The following is a 22022-nucleotide window of genomic DNA, read 5'->3' on the forward strand; positions in this document are numbered from 1 at the left end:
CCAGGTTTCTTAATGTCAGGACCCTTTTAACCATTGAGATTGTCTCAGTCCTGTGAGCAATTCCCATGGTGGTCAGTTGAGAGCTTGTCCTATTATTTAGTATGTTGATCATTCTATTGGCAGCATCAGGCATGTTGCCAAGGCTTGATCTTGCTCTGTGTATCTCCCTATTTGCTTTTGTAATGAGCGCTGACTGCTCATCTATGGTCTCAATGAATTTTCACTGATCAGTAATGGACTGGCCAATATTGGCCCATAGGACTGTTTTGAGCTCTGCTGTCACCTTATCTAGTGTGAGCTCTTTCTCAAGCTCAGTTATTCTCTTTTTGAGAGATTTTATATCTCTTTCCTTCTCAGCCACATTCTGTTTTCTCTTATCATATCTTTCATTTACTTTAGCCAAAGATTCTTTGGCTTGATTAAGCTCTAACATTTGAGCTTCCAGGACTTGAATTTCATTTTAAAGCTTCTGCATATCCAAACTGTGGGTCTGCTCTATTGTTGGTGCAGCTATCGATGTAGTTGGTGCTATTGGTTCTGTTTGTTGAGGAGGAGGAGTAACAATGGGAGCAGTTTCCTCAAGATTAATGATTTGAGGAGGAGGCTGAGAAGTCTGGCCTTCTTCTCTTTGTTTCAAGGTTGCCTGTAATGCTGCCTGTGCAGCCTCTGATTCTCCCAGTTTTTCTTGGGTTTGGATTAGCTGCTTGTACAGAGATATCAACAAGGTTGTGGCCTCTTGATCATGTCTTTGCTGGGCAACATCATCTGTTTGAGGGTGAATTGTGGCTGGGAGTTTGATCTTTCTCCTCAAGGCTTCCATGTCTGCATCCCTCAATTTTAATATCTCTTGTATGCCCTTGATATCTTTGGGATCATGCCCAATCTCTATGATGATGTCTTCTAAGGACCTAATTCTGTTGTCCTTTGCTTGAGAGGACGCCTTCTCCAACTCAAGCTGAGCAGCTGTGTTGTTAAGGCTATTTTGTAGCCTGTAGTTATCCAATGTTTGTTCTGCCAGGGAAGCATAGACCATCTCACCCGTTTTCTTATGCAGTTCTATTTTGTCCATTGGGTGGATATCCTTGGCAAGGACTTCCAGGTTAGTCCTCAAGTAGTCAGAGGCAGATTGGGGCTGCACTGCTGTTGGCATAAAATGACTCATGATCATTTTGCCTTCCTGCACATCATATGCAGACATGAGTCTTTGTTGGTTGGTGGGAGCCATGTTTAACAGATGGTTATACAGCTGTATCTTGATGGGCTCATTTCTCCTCTTAATGTCGATGAACTGCTGTTTAATTCTGAGTCCACCTTCCCTTTGCTGATTTGAGGAACTCACTTCTCCTCCCATTGCTCTATCATGTTCCTGTTGAAAGGAACTTGCTGATGCTTCCCTGCTGGGTGGGACCATACCAAAAGACTGTCCTATTGGCATTTCTTCCTCTGAGAAGGGATTGATTCTCTGTCTTTTCTCCCCATGAGTTGCTGATGTTGTAAGGGGAGTCATCTGTCCCTTTTCCTGCTTGTATCATCCTTTTGTGGAGTTTGGAGGATTGATGCCTCAGCTGAAATTTCTTACCTTGGAGGCACAGTTTGTTCAGTGGATTTAGGGGCTTCCACTGTTTGCTCTTGCTGGATAGGCTGCTCCTGTCTTTGTTCTTCTTGCTGTTGGTGTTGTGTTTGTTGCTGCACTTCCTGCTGCATCATTTCTTCTTGTTGCTGCACTAGTGTTTCCATTTGCTCTTCAGTCATAGGAGGTGGTTGTTCCATCTGCTTTTCTTTGCCTTTGTTGGATGTCTGTGGAGTATTCATGGCAGCTTGCTGATGTGTTGTTGAGGATGAGGCAGCTGCTCCAAGTTGTCTTTGATATGAGAGGGGGACCTGTCCACAAGTTTCCAAGTCAGCTTCTTTTTGAATATTTCTAGCCTCTCTTTCTAGTAGCTCTTCACTAGTAATTTCCTCTTCTAGGGAGCCCTTTTTCCAGCTCAATGTATTGGCATACTGCTCAATCTCAGGCAGCCTCATATGTGAATAGGTACCCAATTTGTATTTTATCCTCCTGAGGGAAACAAAATGATTGGGAGTCATAGGGAACAACCTGGGTGTTAACACCACCTTGCAAAGGAACCTCCTAAGAGGTCCTGGGACCCCAATCATATAGCGCTGAAGTCGACGAGGAATGTCATCTATGGTAGTCTCCGGAATATCTCCTATCAAGCGCTCTAGATGACTCTCCAACTTGGCCAAAACCTCTACTGATTCATCTTGTGGGGCTGGAGCAGCTGCAACTAGTTGTTTCCTCTCGTAAGGCCGGAGAGGGGCTGGTCACTGTGGACCCACATCTGCATTTGAAACTTTTACTATTAGTTTTGGGACGATAGAAAAATAATAAAAATTAAATAGGAAAAATGTTGAAAATGATTTTACCTGAGTCATCCCATTGCTCTCCTGGTGGAAGAGCCATGTCTCAGTCACCACGAAAATCTACCCCAGCGTAAGGGAACTCCTGGATAGAAAAAACCTAGTTTTCCAACCATTGGAAATACTCAGGTTTTAATCGAACAACCTCTGTCCCCTCGTTCGGATGACAGGCCATAACTACGACCCATCGCATCAGTTTGGGCTCTCGAGGAAGCCCACCTCCAACAGTAAGGTGATGTGGGATCAACATGGGAACCCTCTCCAGACCAAAGCTCACAACCAAATCCCCATAACCAAAGGTCTTTAGTTGTTCGTTCTTGGCTCTGGTCAGTTTGCCTTTCACATTGGCCAACACAGCATCGCACCAGTTGAAGATGGTGCCTCGAAAGCAATCAACTGACATCCGCATCCGGGATCCGGTGGCAATATGTAATGCGACACTCCCGCAAAGTCTGGTGACAGTAAACGCAATCACCATGAGTTCGGGAAGGGATAGGTTTTTATGTCTATCCCTTTGTCTCTAGCCTATCTGTTGTAGAACTCTAGCTGGAGGCTATCGACATACTGGCCACCTAGCCTAGCCCCGAATAAAGTCAAGTCTTTGCCTCTCTTAGGCAAACTGGTCAAGAAATATATGTCTGCTGGCTCGACTTCGAGATGGTGGCCACCAATGAAGAAGCATTGGTCCTGTATGCTCCATCTGTCAACCAGCCACTGTAAGAAATCCACCTGGGCCCTCATGCCAGGTATGGCCCAAAATTTGTACAAGCCGCAGGCCTTCAATGCATCGATCGAAGGTTGGTGATTCAACGCAGCTAGATCCACATCCTCATGCTCTCGTTCACGCCAATCTAGCATGATGTACTCTCTGCATCAAGTAAACAGATAAATTAGAATGTTAGAAATTAATTTGTTTGGGCCAAATTTGAGAATTTTTGGGTTAAGAACCCTTGTTGCGGGGACCACACCCTCTGCATTAGACACATTGCGTGGGTCTGCACCTTGCCTACATGGAAGGTGCGGACCGCTGAATTTTTTCCCCATTGAGAAAAAGTCTGGGTCCACGGGCTGGCAGTGTTACACCTGCAGGCCCCCACCCGTGGGTTTTAAGCCTAAAAACCCTCCAAAAATGAAATAAAAGCCTAAAAAAAGAAATGAAACGGTTAAAAATGAAGAGTGGGACGATGTGGATTACCTGGAGAAGACGGCGTTTGATTCCAACGGTTGGATTTTCCGCAATATTCATGGGACGTTTTCTGGACAAAAGCACTATTTTCTCACCCAAAACTCAAACAGTAAAAATAAATTGACGAAAGCCCTTTTTATAAGTTTTTTGAGTAAATAAATTGAAAATTTGTTTATGTTTCACTTTGGAAAGGTATTTTTGCAACATTTTTATCCATTTCAAACAGGTATGAGTAATGTTTGCATTTTTTTCAGGATAATGGATTATTCAGGTGAAATCTATAATTTTCAACGAAAAACATTTAGAGTCACCTTTAAGCTCTTTTCTGACTCCTGAAACATGAAAAGATTGCGGAGTTTTTCTTTTAAACTCGTTAAAACGGAACTAAAAGATGGTCCACTTACAGCTCTTTTTTGACCGTAAAAACATGAAAAGATTGCCGGATTTTTGTCATTTAAAATTCGATATTGGTTATAAAACGACGTCTCATTGATCGCTTTTTTACTTTTTAAGATCAAGGGCACTAATTACGAAAAGTACTCCTTGGTTGTAAAGATCAAGCGGTCCTCTCAATTATTATTTTATACTTTTTCAGGCTTGGGAGACACAAAATTTACGAAAAAGGTCAACCCTGGAGTCTTCTTAAGTTTTTTCAGACTCTTTAAAATTGAAAAACGCCGAGTTTCTCCTATACTGAACTCGTGAAAATTTCACAGTAAAGGACCTATTCAACTACAAACAGGAACGAACCACTCCTTCTTAGGGTTTGAATTTAAACTAAGTTGGACTCATCCGAAGGATGAGCTTATAATCAAGCAAATGTTATCCTCCTCAAGCTTGTCAAAAATAAAGAGGTACTTGCCAGAAATGGTGGGGGAAAAGAGAGAAAAATGAGCCTGTTTGTCATACTTTGTAAACCACTCTTGAACACGACACTTTTATTCACCTGGGTTGGGAAATCCTTTACCTAATAGTTGATCAAACCACATTGAAAATCTTCAGTCGGTTTCTGGGTATTAACTTTGGGTCAATTATCACCAAGCCATCTGTTGTGTCGTTATGTGTTCAAGATGTCACTGCCAATAAGCGATTCATCTGCAATATATTTGTCATCCATATTGACCATCCCTGAGTCAGTCCTTGCAACTAAATTTCTTCAACTTGATCTATGATTTCGTGTTGTGGGCTTGCCTGCGACGGATCGCTTTCTATCGACTTCAGCTCATTATCTAGGAAGATGATCTAGAAATCATCAGTACCTTGGGATCTGAATGCCTCAATGGTAGGTTTCTTGCCTTTGACGAAATGTTGCATCATTGACCTTCGATCAGAGGATTCCGTGACATGTTTGACATCAACACATTTATTCACATCTCATGGATTGTACTGGGTACTTTGAGAGCCATTGACATCACTGGTGGTTTCTCTCACACTTGTTAACAGTGTACATCATTGACTGGTAATCAAGTGGTTTCTACCATGTTCGACTTCAACACATTCATTCGCATGGATAGAATCGTACTGTTTCGGAGAAAGAAATGAAGACCCTTGATCTAGTTTCCGCAATCCAGGCTGCGATGAATTTTGTACTCATTATATAATGGACTATTCATAAACAGATGGCTACGTCCATACTGTGTCCACATGAGTCTATACTTGTGATGTATTACAAGATCATTCCTGTATCAGAGCAGTAGTTAGTTTTCTAAGTCAGTTTCGGTCTGAGTATGGGAATGCCTGCCTCAGCGATGATATGATCTCATATATATATCTTGCATTGAATATTTTTACAGGTTACAACCAGGCTCTCCACAAGATGATCCTCGAAATGATAAAGTACTTCACTCTTCCTAAATGATAAATGAAATCCTCATCTACTACAGACTTCGCACTTTAGGGGGCAATCTGTTACACAAAAATATCGTCACCATGATTATTTGCAGTCAGTATGGGTCTATCATCACTTGTACTGTCCTCCTAAGCAAGTCTCAGACCTTAGCTCTTCAAGTCAAGCTTTGAAAATGAGAGAAAGACATTTAAAATCAATAAAACTCTAGTTCCGCACTTTCTCTCACTGTTACCTGTGGTCCCGCACCTTCTGTTTACAAAAACTGCGGACCTTCCCGCTCTGTCCCTAAAGGTGTGGGTGCAGACCCCTGTGAAAGTCAAAAAGTCGCAAGTTTATTCTAAAAAATTCACTTTGGGTTAATTCTAGATGATTCTAGAAGTAATTTTGACGTGGATTGGCTGCTCTTAGGTGGTTCATGCATCCCAAAAGAGAAGGAGCTAATCCCTTGATGAGAGGAGCTATCACTTTGAAGGAGGGCTTTATCCCTTTGAACGAGGACCTATTAACTTCCCTCCATTGCACTATAAATTCAGGCATTGGGCTGGTTGCTAAGGAGGTTAGAAGCTGAACATTTTTTAGGGTAAATGCTGGTGAAATTAAGACTTCCTAGTTGAGCTTAAGAGGAGAGATCACATACCTTTTTGGCTTCATTGGGAAGAGATTGAAACTTGTCAAAGTAGAGGAGACTTCTTGCTGGACCCTAGGAGGAGCTTGTACAACGTCAAGGCACAGGTTGTAAAGTTCTTCTTTGATTTGAATTAATACAATCAGATTCATTTTTCTCAATAAATTGTCTCATGTCATTTGTTTCATGAATTCCTTGACTTTCATGTTAAATATGTTTTATGATATTGGCTTTTCAGGTGCTATTTAATTTGTTTGCTTGTTTGTGTTTACAGATTCGCGACAAGGGAGCTCATTTGGATCAAAGGAGTGAGGCTTCCACAAACTTGCGTTGGACCCAAGGTGGGCCTAAAAACACTTGTTTGCCTTTGTTTATAAAAGCATATTTAGAAGAAAGATAGTGTGTGATTGGTTTGCTTGTCATTAGGTCTTCTTTAGATTCTAGGAAGGTCTATCTTGTCCACAAGATCGACTCATTCTGTGTGACAACTCATACTGAAATCAGGAACCTGTTGGAAGATTTCAAAACAGATATCATGGGAACCTTGACAACACAATTAGACATTTGCAAGCCAAGTAGAAGAAGGTCGAAGCAGAACAGAACCTGGTGATTTTTTTTCCCTCAATGTAAGAAGAAACATAGTCATAAAGAATGTCCACTGGATATGGTACAAACTTGTGCCATATGCACTAAAGAACATGCCACAGAAAATTTCCCATCGCTCTTAGGATTAAAAGTGGTCTTCAAAGAGGCACAGGAAGAAATGGAACCAATCTACCAGTTAAATCAACGTCGCTAATGGCAAGCACAAAAAACAGGTGTGCCTATTGACCCATCTTCATTCTTTCAGCCCTCACAATATAATTCTCAGCAATACACAGGAGCTACATGGCAGAACCATCCGCCTTTTCCTAATTAGTCACCACAAGCATTTTCTATGCCACCTTGGTCTAATCAATCAAATCCAAACAATAGTTGGCCAAACTCCTCTTACTTTCCACCAGTCTGGCAAAACAATCCATATCCATGTTAATGGTCCCCCTCCAAACCATCTAGCAAGAATAATCGCCCTACCTCAACGTATGCTACCAACACCTTAAACGTTGCAACAGAACCCTCAACCCAATTTACGACCACAAATCCCAGCCCAGCCCAACCCAAATCCCAACAGCAGACGAGTATAGTCGATACAGATTATTGAAGGGCTAGATCCGAAAACTGAGTTGAGAGAGTATAATGAACTCAAATTGAGGTCTGGCACCACTACCTGTAGAAAAACCACCTCAAAGGGAGAATATAGTTAAACAAAAAAGCCACGAACAAAATATTACCTATTCTCCACCATTCCCAGAAAGATTGATTATACCTCGCCCAATTGAATATCTTGTTTTCGATCTTCTAGGAGAATTTAAAAATCTTTGTGTAAAAATACCCCTCCTCCAGGCTATTCAGAACATTCCAATCTATGCAAAAAACATTAAGGAATTGTGTACCAAAAATCCTACGAGGAAAATAAAAGAAACACAAACTATCCACGTAGTCGGAACTTTGTCTGATTTATTATCAGGTAGAGAAACACCAATGAAATATGAGGACCGAGGAAACCCTATAGTCATAGTAAAGATAAATTGATGTTCCTTTTCCAATGCATTAGTCGATCTAGGGGCAGCCATTAATATTCTCACAACAACAACCTATCAAATACTTGGCATCATAGCCTTAGATCCAACTACGACCTTGCTGGAACTTGTTGACCAATCAGTTGTCAAACCAGAAGGGACATTGCAGGATGTAATGGTGTCCGTAGATTCTTCGGAATACCTAGTAGATTTCTTGATTATTAATTCTAGAAACCGGCTAGATGGACATCCTCTAATATTAGGAAGACCTTGGCTAGTGACTACAGATGCTTATATAAGTTGTCGAATAGGCAGTATGAATATAGCAAGAGGAAGTAATGTAAAGAACAAAGCTTTATATCCTCCATCTCAGCCAAGCATAACTATAATAAAAATTAGGAAACAACCTGTAACATATTTAATCGAAAATATCCGATCACCGCTAACTGTAGTAGATGCTCTTGAATTTAGGAATCAAATAGAAGATGACATTATTAACACTTAGATTAACCACCCAGCTATCATATCTAGTCTAAAATGTTACATTATTGAAGCAACCCTACATAACGAAATGGAAGAAGATCCTTTAAAATATATCAATGACCAAACAATACCAACAACAACTATTTATAACAAAAAAACCATTGAAATTGAGCCAAGGAAAGTCCTAAACATTAACAAAAACTTGACTGATGACCAGCAACAAAGGCTTATCCAACACCTTAGAAAATATAATAAGGATTTCACTTGGCATTACTTGGATATGAAATGGATTGACCCTAAATTATGTATGCACCACATCTATATTGAGAAAGATGCGAGACCCATTCGAAAACCTCAAAAAATATTAAACCCTCACCTAAAGGATGTTGTTAAAGACGAACTACAAAAACTGTTAGATGTAAATTTCATCTATCCTATATCTAAGAGCAAATGGGTTTCTCCATTAGTGGTGGTTCCTAATAAGAATGGGAAGTCGGGTATATGTGTTGGTTACAGAGAGATTAATAAAGCAACGCAAAAAGATCATTTTCCCCTCCCATTCATTGACCAGCTTCTAGACACATTGATAGGTAAAAAACTCTTCTCCTTCCTAAAAGGCTTCAGTGGCTACAACCAAATCCAAATTTCCCTTAGAGACCAAGATAAGACTACTTTCACTTGCCCATGGGGGATTTTTTCTTATAGGGTATTACCTTTCGGACTATGCAATGCACCTACCACATTCTAGAGAGCCATACTCAGCATTTTTGCAGACTTGATAAACGAGGGACTAGAGGTGTACATGGACAATTTTACACCCTATGGAGATGACTTCGAGCCAGCATTACAGGCACTGGAGAAAGTCTTGGAAAGATGCATTGCTACTAGGATTTGCTTAAGCCATGAGAAATTCAACATGATGATGATGGAAGGCCTAATCCTGGGTCATTACATCTCAGCAACTAGAATTCAGGTAGATCTACCACAAATTTAGATAATCCACTTAATACCTACCACCTAAACTCAAACTGAGGTACATAGTTTTTTGGGATTTTGTAGATATTATCGAAGATTTATAAAGAACTTCTCTCAAATTTCTGCACCATTATATGCTTTGACAGGAAATATCAATTTTATATGGACTGACAAATGTGACATTGCCTTTGAAGAATTAAAATAGCTAGTATCAATAGCCCCAGTGTTATGGGGCCCTATCTGGGATTTACCATTCCAAATTTCATCTGATGCATTAGATACGGCCATTGGAGTAGTTCTCGGCCAGGAGGAAGATAAGAAAACTTATGCGATCTACTACATCAGCAAAAATTTAACTCCTGTTGAGTTGAATTACACAGTGACCGAGAAAGAGTTTTTAACTGTAATATATGTTATTAACAAATTCAGACACTATATAACAGGATACCTTGTGGTTTTGTATATTGATCACTCTGCTATCAAATATTTAGCTAATAAACCTATTACGAATGGAAGAGTGACACGATGGTTAATCCTTCTACAAGAATTTGACATAACAATCAAGGATCGACCAGGAAAGGAAATATGGTGGCAGACTTCCTCTCATGTGTGCCAAAAACAAACGATGAAGTGGTAGTAGAAGATCAGTTCCCTGATGAGCACCTATTTGCAATAACCGTGAAAACACCATGGTACGTGGATGTCGCAAATCACCTAGTAGTGGGAAAATTACCCAAGCACCTGACACCCAGAGAAATAAAATTAATAGTGCAACACAACACTCGGTTCTCCTGAATTGGAGGATACCTCTTTTACACAGGAGCCGATATGCATATCCACAGATATGTCAGGGAAGACAAATCTATGATATCCTAAAAGCATGCCACAATGGACCTTGTGGTGGACACTTCGCAGACCACATGACTAGAAATAAAGTCTTATAGACGGGCTATTATTGGCCCATTGTTTTTAAGGACGCCAAGAAATTTGTCCAGGCATGCGATAGCTGCCAAAGAATGGGTTGCCCTGGCCAGTCTACCGAGTTGCCCCTACATCCATAGTTAGTCATCAAACCTTTTGAACATTGGGCGTTAAATTTCATTGGCCCAATAAACCCATCGTCTAATCAAAAGACATATATACTGGTTGCAACGGAAGATGTGACTAAATGGGCGGAGGTGGAAGCATTACCAAGGGAAACAAAGGACATAGTAATCCTCTTTCTTTTCCAAATTTTCATGCAGTATGGCTTGCCCAGAGAAATAATTACAGATGGAGGGCCACAATTTGTAGGCCATAATATTGCTATTATATTAAAAAAATCATCACATTTTGCATAGAATTAGATCTCCATACCACCCGCAGGCAAATGGCTAGGTAGAAGGTACCAACAAATTAATCGAGGCCATTCTAACAAAGACAGTCGCCTCGCATAGATGTGACTGCACTACCCGATTGCTAGAAGCCTTGTGGCCATATCGCACGACTTGGAGGAATACCACAGAATACTCCCCATATCAGCTAGTGTTTGGCAAAGAACCTATCTTCCCCATAGAATTTGAAATTCAGACATTGAGGATAGCCCAAGAAGTAGGGCTAGATTTGAATGAAGCATAGGTTAACAGACTACATCAAATAAATGAATTGGATGAAATATAGCTATCATCTCTTCAGCATACTACATTGATTCAACAACAAAGAAAAAATGGCAAGATGCCCTCATCAAGAAAAAGATATTCCATGAATGTGATTGGGCACTTCTATACTATTCTGGGTTCTAGGATTCCCCGAGCAAACTCTAGACTAGATGGTTAGGTCCCTAAGAGATACGAGAGGTGCACAATAATGGCACCCTTACATTAGCCACCATTGAAGAGTCTAGCTACTCTTTTAAAGAAAATGGACATCGAGTATGCCTTTACCACAAATAACTTACAAGGGAATCCTTTCGCCAACAGATACGTGAAGATTCCACGATAAAAATTATCGTTGAAGAGGAAAAATCTTCAATAGCACCAGTCCAATGAAGAATTTATTTTTTGAAACCTGTACATAAAATTGCTTTTCTGTTTTCTTTCTATTTGATTGGATTTTCTTAGAAGAGATGATTGTTTATTAGTTTTTCTATGTTTTCCTCCTGCTAGTCTGATAGCCTCGACTGTTAGGAAGGATTTGATCCCTAGGGTTTTAGGAAGCATGGATGCGATGTTCGGTTCAATAGCATGCGCTGTGAGGAAGGATAGCATTGTCTGCGTGTCTGGATTGTATCCCGCTGTCAGTAAGCCTAGATTCAATGGTGGGTATTGGGGTTTGACCCCCCAGAGCTGATGTAATCGGATGGTAGGTTGTATCTGATCCCTGCTTGTGGATAAGGGATTCCTGTGCTTGGTTGGGAGCATAGCATGGGCAGGCTTGGCTGGGTGCAGGTAGGTGCGGGTGCGACCCACCCCATTTATTATGGAGGGCTTGGGCCCCTCCCACGCATTTTCCAGTGGAATTTTGTTGTTCCCTATAAGGAACAACATTTTTTCATTTGTATTTTCCTTTGTTGTTCCCTATGGGGAACAACTATTGTTCCCTATAAGGAACACCACCTTTTGTGTGTATTTTTCTTTGTTGTTCACTATAGGAAACAATTGTTGTTCCCTATAGGGCACATCACCTTTTGTGTGCATTTTTCATTGTTGTTCCCTACAGGTAACAGTTGTTGTTCCCTATAGGGAACATCAATTTTCATGTGTATTCTTTTTGTTGTTCCCTACAAGGAACAACTATTGTTCCCTATAGGTAACAACACTTTTTTGCATGTGTTTTTATTTGTTGTTCCCTACAGGGAACCGTTGTTGTTCCCTACAGGGAACCGTTGTTGTTCCCTATAGGGAACAACACGTTTTTGCGTGTTTTTTGCTTTGATGTCCCCTACAGGGAACAATCATTGTTCCTTATAGGGAACAACACCTTTTGCGTATATTTTTCCTTTTTTGTTCCCTATAGGGAACAGTTGTTGTTCCCTATAAGGAACAACACCTTTTTTTGCGTGCTTTCCTTTGTTGTTCCCTAGAGGGAACAACACTTTTTGTGTGGATTTTCTTCTGTTGTTCCCTTCAGAGAACACCACCTTGTGAGTATTTTTTAGAACACCCTTTCTCCCCCTTGCATGATCATCCCTAGACCATCCTAGTTCACTCTTTATGATCCTCTTTATGGCATAAAAGTTCAATACATATTTTAAGGACAGCAAGTATGGAGTCTACGGGAACAAGAAAATATCTTGAATATTATTATCTTTAACAAGATTTCTTTGTGATGATCAAAAAAGAAAGGACACAAATATCTATATCGCTTTACTATCATCATTTCCGTTATAAATCAAATTGATTGATTATCTGTACCATGTCGGTTCTCCCCTATCGAGTATAACTTTCTCTGTTTATTATCAATAAGATTATGGGTATCTTTTTATTTATTGATATGTTCAAACTTCTTCCGCCATCCCTACTCTTAAGGAGTGTTACACCACTCTCTATACATAAAATGGGGAGTGTTAAACATATATACATATATATTCACTAACAATTGTATGATTTTTTCCATAGATGGAGGATAGGGGGTCTCATCACCAGCGAACCTACCATGATCATAAGGAAGGAGCGAAGTGGCATTCCCACTATGGCCACCACACCGGGGATATGATCCAATGGATGCATTAAGAAATAAAGTCCTTGGAACAGGAGGTCTCATCACGAGCCAGCCTAACCACTTTCGCTACTTCCCAGTGAATGGAAATGTGTTCATCTGATTACCATTCCAACACATTGGTCTCTACTATGGACATCATAATGAACTTCCCCAATTATACATAGAGGACCATGGTTCCCAAGGGTTATAAAGCAACTCTGTCGAGGCTATGGATGCCTGTAGGCAGCAGAAGCTTTGCTAATGGTATTGAAGTTTTATTTTCTACATCAATAATTATTATAATACCCTATTCTTATGTTTTTAACTTTTTTATGGAGAGCTTATGTCCCTAACTTACCTTGAACCTTTATGCATGAGTTAATCTTTTAAAATTAGTCACAATAGTTTTAAGTGGAATAACAGAGGTAAAGTATTATTTCTTGCGTATATTGTCATTTTTCTTTTTTTGCGTCACCTCATGACATCTTATCACTTATTTATAATTATCGTTACACACCTTGTTTTCATCACTCCAATATCCCTTATGATCCTCTCATTAATATGCGTAACTTGCCACTTTCATTACCCAACCCATCACCCCTATACTTTTCCACCATTGCATTATCCTTTCATTCATTAAGTCGTAGGGGACCTATTATTTTGAAGTGGGGTGAGGACCTCTAGTATACTTATGCATGCGCTATCATCTTTTCATTTGATTTTGTAGAACAATACGACATCCCATGATCACAGAGCATGTGGCATTATAACATTCCTCGATAATGTTATTTATGTTTATAAAGTATCACCTGATAGAGCCATTACAACCATTTCTTGTTCCATCTCTTGGCTTTGTTCATTTCTGTGCTTTCCCCACTACATTAATTGTTTGCATAATTCAGGTATCATGTGAGGAAGAATAGTGCGCTGAGAGCCTTTAACACTGGTTGTATCTAATGAAGTGAGGGAAATTCTAGCTCATATGGGATGGACAACATATTTTACATGATTTCAACCACCTAATGAGGAAATCGCCACCGAATTTTTACGGCATCTACTAAATGGACAATCTGTGGTAAGAGGCAGACAAATCACTGTAACAGATGTTGTGATAGTAGAAGTGTCTGGGTTTCTGACGGAAGGACCAGTATGGGCTAGCAAGTGATTGAAGTTGCATGACATTATGAAGGATTTTAGGGACGAAGGACATGAGCTAATCAAAAAGGTCAAAGGCATTCGGCAAAGGTGAATTGGCATGAGAATTGGCAAGAATTGTATAGAACTATATTACCTGCGATGGGCGTAAAGACGTGGCAAGGCCACGACAACTCAAACTTTTAGAAGTTTTAAAAAACAAATGCTCTCTTAATTTCTCTACACTGTTGAATTCATTATTGCATGACACTGCCGAGAGGGTGAGATGGTCCTAACACACAGAAACAGTAGTTAACCACCATTGTCTGATCAGGTTAATAGTTAGCTATAACCTTGCTCAACGAAAATCAACCTAGGATGATCTAATATTGGCCCTCAAAGGAGGTGTAGCCCTGCCAACACCTAACCCTGTTCCAAAAAGAAAGAGGACTACCTTTCAGGAAGCATACCTTAGAAACGTAGAGACAAGGTAGAGGTCAAAATAGGGAGCGTCTGAAAATCTTCAAGGTAGTGCTAGTCAACCCATAGAATTATCTAGCCCAGTAAGTGAACAATACTTGCAGCTAGAGTTAGAAGGACAAGATACCCTTGAATTAGAAATTGAGGAAGGAACAGGGCATTATGAAGATAAACAAAGAAACAAATTGGGACCTCCCCCGACACCAAATATGAGCCCCCGAGACGATCTGTCGCACGATTTCAAGATGGCCCAGGTCCTGGCCAACATGAATGTCTACATGCAGCCTGAAGTACTGCTCAATCTTAACTTAAGAGAAACCCAATCTCCTAGGAATTATAGCTATACTAGAATTCTATCTCCCTCAAAAGATGCAAACCATGAAGTGAAAACAAATGCAGAGGTCATTCGGGAATTAGAAAACCAATCTAGTGACATGCTCCCAGTGGAAAACAACCATGAAGGTCTAGACCCAGAAAACATAGGCTAAGAAGAAGAAGTAGAGACAGAGGTTATTCGGGAAGCAGATAATCAATCTGGAGACACGGTCTTATTGGTGCAAAGCTAGGTTGAACAACCGGGCTCTTTACAGACAAAAGCTATTAACGAGACCATCAGCAGACTGGTTACTCCTTCGAAAAGGTATAGAGCCAAATTGAAGAAGCTAAGAAAAGAACAGTAGAAGCTTCGCAAGACAATCAAAAGGCTCCATAGGAAAATAAAAGAAATCACATCGGGAAAGGTTCTGAACAATACCTCGAAGATAGTAAATGTGGTCATGCAAACAAAATTATATCAAGGTAGGGCTACAAGGACTCAAACTGAGCCCATACCTACTCAAACAGAACAACATGCAAGACAGAGGATGTACCCTCTGACAACATGGCTACTTAGACAGAGGTTTGGACCTCCCATAATAAAGAAATATAGACATAAGACACCCCTTCTCATAGCATAAGCACTCAGACAGGCATATAAGCCAAGGACATCATGACACACAATGACCCCATTATACTGAATCTTCAAGAAGAATTGGCACAAGCTCAGCTCGCGGTGGAATGACTTGAACAAGAAATAGTTTCCCAACAGAAATACCAAGAGCTGTAGAGACTGCTTCAGGAAATGAATGCAACAAAGAGCGAGACTTTCGACAGATGCAGAAAGATAGAAGAGCAAATAGAGAAGATCGAGCTCAAATTAGACATGGTCATAGATCAGATAAAAACCATCTGCTCACTATATACAGATGTCTTGGTATGCAAGTCTCCCACCACCAATTATGACTTGTTTTTGTTAGAACGATACCTGTCGTTGAAAATTAAATCCGTAAGAGCTGGAAAAGCAATTAAGTTAAGAACAATTGAAGATTTTATAAATTTCTGCAAAAAACATGGTGTAAAGGATCAAAGGCTTCTTTATGAGTTTTACCTACACAATTTTGTATTAGAGAACGAGGTGGAAAAGAACCCGAACCCTTTTGTAGGGGATGTTCAATTCCAGGCTTTTATATCATTTTCAGTTAACCAACTCAAATGGTTTAAATCTCATAACGCATTCCAAAGGTAGGAACATGGATTGGATCTTTAGGTAAGAATTGAACCTAAGCACCCCTTACAAATGCTTGCCAACCATAAGAGTATGATGACACGAGAAGGGGTGATTAAAATTTTAGGGCCCATTCATAAGGAGATTTTATAGAAAGGAGTATCATATTTTCTCTCCATTCAAAAAGCTTTGTGGTTGCAACTAAGCTCAGGTGGACATTCTCCACCAGTAGTGTGCAGGATAGGGAACCATTTAACTAGAAAAATTTTAAAGAAGTTGCGGCCCATTTTGTCACATATAGCAATCTTATTTTGAGAGGACCTTATTGGTTAGGTTGTTGGTTTTAGAGCCCCATCAGTTGGTATCCCCCTAAAGGTTATCGGGCTAACTACGAATTGCCTGAAGGAAAGGAAGGGCCCGCCTTTGCGCTCCTAGCTCAACGTCATGGTTTTAGACCAATTTTTGACACTCCCTCTCCAGCTTACTCTTTAACTTCACTACATAAGAACTACTTACTTTTCATGAGGACACGAAACAGGGTAAGCAGGGGAGTATGTTGAGTTACAAAATGGGTATGTATTTACTCTTAATTTCATCACCTTCTTCCTCTTTTCTTATCTCTTTCATATCTTAATACGCTAACATATTGATGGATTATGATAAGAAACAGATGAACTACTCACAGTTAAGATTTATCCATCGTAACTAACTTTTACTCCTCTTTATGCAAAAAAATGATGAAAGGAACAGTTGTTGTTCCCTAATGATGGAACAGCATAAGCCAACAAAGTAGGAATGGAATGCGTCGGTTATGGACAAATCAGAGGAAAAATCAGGAGGATCAGTGCAAAATAGGAAGGGTGTCTGAAGATAGCATTTAGTTGTGAATCCCTGAGGATTAGGAGATCCTGAGGGATTGTATTTATCTTTTACCTCTTTCTGACTATAAAATAAAACGATTGTAGGAGGAAAGGGGATCAATCTTTGTTATTTCAAATTATAATTTTAATTTACAAACTCGTGCTGTTGGAGAACATGACCATATTATAATGCTACCTAAGTTCAATGATTAATATATAATTGAAGTTGTTGTTCATTCGTATTCCCTGAAGTAACTCAGTAGTGTTCACTGGTGGCTAAGGGCCTGGCCTCTGGTGGATTAAAATGCTTCCTTGTGTTATATATTTTTGATTCTCGCAAGTTTGATTGGTTTGATAATTTTCCTGTTTTCTATGAGTTTATATTATTCACTATTTACCATTTTCATGTATTGGGGTAGTACATTTCCTTTACATGTTTTACAACACTATCATTTGATTCGATTTACGCTTATTCTAGATTCAATTATGTAGATAGTGACTCATATTGATTTAATAAGTTGTAAGAGTTTGGTTATCACTATTGAACTCTTAGATTGACATCATTTCCATTTGTATTTATTCATAGAGATTGAGTATGATTTAGATTGAATCAGCTAAGAAGAGATGAGTTATTTCTACATGTTCTCTCAGCTGATGCTATTGTTAATTGAATTGCTTATGTGAGATTTGATTACAATTTCAGTAGAGGATTGATTCTTGAAGCTTAGATGTCATATTTCCTTTAATGATTGCAATTTGAGTTTATTAGATGCATCTGTTTACTCTTGTATCAAAGGTCTATACTTCATTTTAAGAAACATTACTCTATGGATTTAGAGCATGCACATATTTGTACACTCTTGGAATAAAAGGACTTGCCCGGGTTAATGATTAATGTGGGCAACTTAGGAGTTTTAAAAGACACCTGTTATCAACCAACAATAGGTACAACACATGGACTGAAAGTAGGAATCAAGCCCCCTCAAGCCAACAAATGGTTCAGAGCAAGAAGATTATGGAAGTCTTTGAGGAAGCATGCCGAATGGTCTTGGAGTTGGCCATTCTGTAGGAGGAGCCAATTGAGGTATGCATCTGCAAGTTGGCCACATGGGTGCATGACACTTAGACTGAGATGGTGCAGGTTTAGTTGGAGTTGAACCTGCAAATTACAGAGCTACAGTTGAGGGCCCATTGTTCAACACCACCATAAGTAAAGGAACAATGGGCGACCACTATCACTGAGGTAGTAGCGACGATGGAGAGTGCAGTAGCAGAATGCACATAGTTGTTTGAGTAGTAATTTGAGGTACTAACAAGCCTACATGAGGACCGCAATATATATAGGCTAGATACGGAAGCCCATAAGCTGCAACAACGCTATGGTGATGTTAAGGGCAGAGCGTGAACTGTGGCACTGACACAGATACTAGCCAAGCTACAGGAGGCCAAGAAGATGAAGGAACAAGTGGACGTCATGCTGCACAAGGAACCACTACTGAAGGCGAGAGTAAGGCCCTGGCTAGAGGAAGCTTATGTAGTTACAGGAACTATTGAAGACAAACTTGGGACTCTACAAGCGATGAAACAAAATCTTCAAGATGACAGTGTAGAAGCAGTGAATGAGAATATAGTGGAAGATGCAAAGTAGGTGGCAGCTTAGTGCACAGCTGAGCTAGCAGTCATACAGTTCAAGCTGGACATGCTTCGTGCAAAGATCTCTGCACCTACCGAGTGACTCAAGGGCGAGTCACAATGTTTATGTTGAGGGCTTGTTGGGAGCAGGATCCCCCAAGGATAACTTTGGGGCTAAAAGCCCATGTTTAAGTCCAATTTTGTAATAAAATTGTAAAGACTCCGCATTTTTTGGTCATGTAGTGTGAAGGTGTCATGTGTCATAAAGGGTAGTCCACCCTTAGTTTTCTAAAGTAAAGTCGATTGTAAGAGATCTACCCATTGTCTGCAGACAATGGGATTGTATAAAAAGAGCTAAGCTCTAAGTAGTTTTAGAGAGAGAGGTAATGATGAATGATGTAAGGGAGTCATAGCTCTCAAGTAATAAGTCTATGTCTTGGGTCATAGTGTAGGTAGAGGCTCTGCAGCTGAGTGTGCAGAGGCCTAGGGTAGAAGTCTGCAACTGAGTTCATGGACCCCTGCAGCTATGTGTGCAGGGTGGATAGAGTTTGTAAACACTTGGAAAAGATCAATAAAGAGAAATATTCTGCAATTATTGTGTCTTTTTTCTATTGATGCATCTTGATATGTTATGTATGACTTTCCTTTATTATGCTTATGTGATGCACGAATGAATGCAATTACATTGAATACCTAAACGCATTTACGAATATCTATTTACACGGTGTTAACTTTAATTATCTAATAATATAAGTAAGTCACTTAGATTAGGTGGGAAATCTACATAGCACGTTGCCATAGCAGCACGAAAGTACCTGAGCAGCAGGCTAGGGTGATGTGAAGGTCAATCATACTCTTTCATGGAGCTAGTGAAGGCTGGAATAGAGGGCTCATCTTGCAAGCCCTAGAGCGAAGCAACCTACACGAAGGTAGGGATAGAGGGAATTAAATGACATCACAACCATCTTAGGGTGCAGAAACTTGGTTCCAACCAGCATCGCCCCATACTACTTCGGGTGAGACTTCGGACCGCGCTCCACAGGCTATTGCCGAAAGGGCCAGTAGTGTAGGGATTTGTTTGGCTAATTAACATTGAACCTAGGTTAGGCCCCCTCAAGCCAACACTCTTCTACTAGCGATAAAATCCTTGAAGTAGTCATAGAGCTAATTCAAAAAGCCCTACTTTACACTAGCTTTCCTGAACCCCAACATTTCATAGAAACCACACTGGTTTATTTTTACTCCACCCTTGCAGCTGATGAACAACAATATTTCCCACAAATGGTCCTGACCCCTGGCCTGCAATCTTTGCCTACTGCTGACAGTTTCCCCATAACCTACTTTGAAGAGCCCATTCAACCTATTTTATCCCTAATTTCTCTTCTGCTATGGGATGACTAGACCCCTACTAACCATGATAGGAATTTCTTCAAACATATCATGAATATGTAATTGACAGGAGTAAATAAAATATCTAAGCATAGGGGTTTCACACTTAGCTCAAAATCGCTAAGAAGCATTGATTCCTCAACACATTAATTGACATTTCATCCATTAGATCATAGATACATTGTGCATTCATTTACAAGGAGAAACATGATGAGATCCATACATAGCTATTGTAATAAAACATATACATAACCAACATGGTAGAAACAAAAATACCAAGGAAATCATAGCCATACAATCTACACATAAACTAGTATAATACTCATAGAAATACAAGGAGAAATAAACTCATATTGATGATGAAAAACCCAAATTGGGATGGGACTTTTGAATTCCACCTGTCCATAGAATGGTTGATCGAAATGTCTCTTCGTCCTTGTGCCATATTCCAAGCATGAATGTGGGATCTCATAGAACACATCAATCCAAAACCCTACAGGGCTTCCAGAGGCCACTCATTGTGACCCGTCAAACAGTGATTCCACCTCATGGTCAGAAATCCAAAAACCATAATTATATTGGTCTCTATCCAAACCTTCCAGGGCTCTAGAGAATTTTCCCAGCCAACGCTTCCAGACTAGTAACTCAACCCACAACTTATTTCGGGCTTACAGATCATTTGTCCAACCAAGGATTCCATAACTAGTAACTCAACCCATAAAGGGATTCCATAGCATTTGTCCAACGAAGGCTTCCAGGACTAGTAACTCAACCCAAGTTGTTACAAGGCTTCCAAAGAGTTTGTTCAATCAAAGCTTCGAGGACTAGTAACTCAACTCAAGCTAAGGAAACATGAGAACCAACCAAGAAAAAAAACAAGGAAATAAATCCACAATCACCATGGTTATCCATGAAATGGAAAGGCTAGGAAAATACAATGTCATTCCCAACCATCTTCCATGCAAATGATAGATAAGAGCCAATAAACCACATGCATATGCCATGCATGCCAAAACTAGTGAGGAAAACATACATGCAACTTGGTAGCTGCATGCAAAACCCGATTTAATTGTTGATCTCGATGTCCTCTTGCACTTTCTTTCTCTTCCTTTGACTTCTTGGTCCAAAATGCCAAGTATTCCACACCTCTCCAAGAATTATCCAAGAAAACTCTGAGTATCCAAGAGTATGAGAAAGAGAGAGAATAGAAGAGAGCTCCACCAAAACTAAATTGACCAAGCTTAGAGTAACTGAACCTACTCACATATTCTCATAATCCTTTTTATGAATGAGGCTTCTATTCTCTTCATTTCCAATTATTTTCCTTCAATTTCCTCCTCACATGAATCATGTGACCTTTCACCTTTCTTTTCTCCTAATTTCCATTATTTTCATAAATAAAAGTGCCAAAAATTCATATTTGCCTCTCCACTGCCTTAGACATTGCCTTTGCCAATATCCTTAGCCAAAATAAATGGAATAAATACCAACTAGGATGTCTTCCCCACCATTCATCTTGGAATACATGTCCCATCACCATGGCCTTATATATTTTTACATGAGTTTTTAACCAGGGATGTTACATTTCCAATAGTATTCGGAAGTTGAAAAATGGACTCCCGGATCAAAAGATATGATCTATCAAAGTCCAGGGACTTGAAGTCTTAAGAAGGATGAAATATCGGAGATTGGAGCCCATCAGGACTTGATATTGGAGCAGGCAATGTATTGGATATTAGGATAATGGAGCTGATAGTATCAGAGGTCTGGGACATCAGAATATCGAGACTTCTTAATAGAGGAATTCTTAGAAACCACGATATCTAGTAAGGTTGGTAGTGTTAAAAATGTTGAGGAATGTCGATCAAGTAACCAAAGGATTTATTGCAAATTCAAGGGTGATCGAGACTTTTTCTCTCTCCTCTTGTAGGACACATGGCGGCATGCTAGTGGACCTGAGAAAGTGCAGTGGCTAGTGATGTCAACATATTGGAGGATAGAAATATTGTAACTCTTGTGAAAATAATGGTCAAATAGGTTTCGATGAATATATCTCCAATGCTTGTTTGACACTTGGTCATGATGATACCAAAGGAACCAAGGGAGAAGTAGATTTAAAAGAAGAGGTATAAACCCATAAAAGAAACA

This window comes from Pinus tabuliformis, chromosome 6 (assembly GCF_031772625.1).
Source record: "Pinus tabuliformis cultivar Carrire ecotype Pingquan chromosome 6, CPIR1, whole genome shotgun sequence".
NCBI lineage: Eukaryota > Viridiplantae > Streptophyta > Pinopsida > Pinales > Pinaceae > Pinus > Pinus tabuliformis.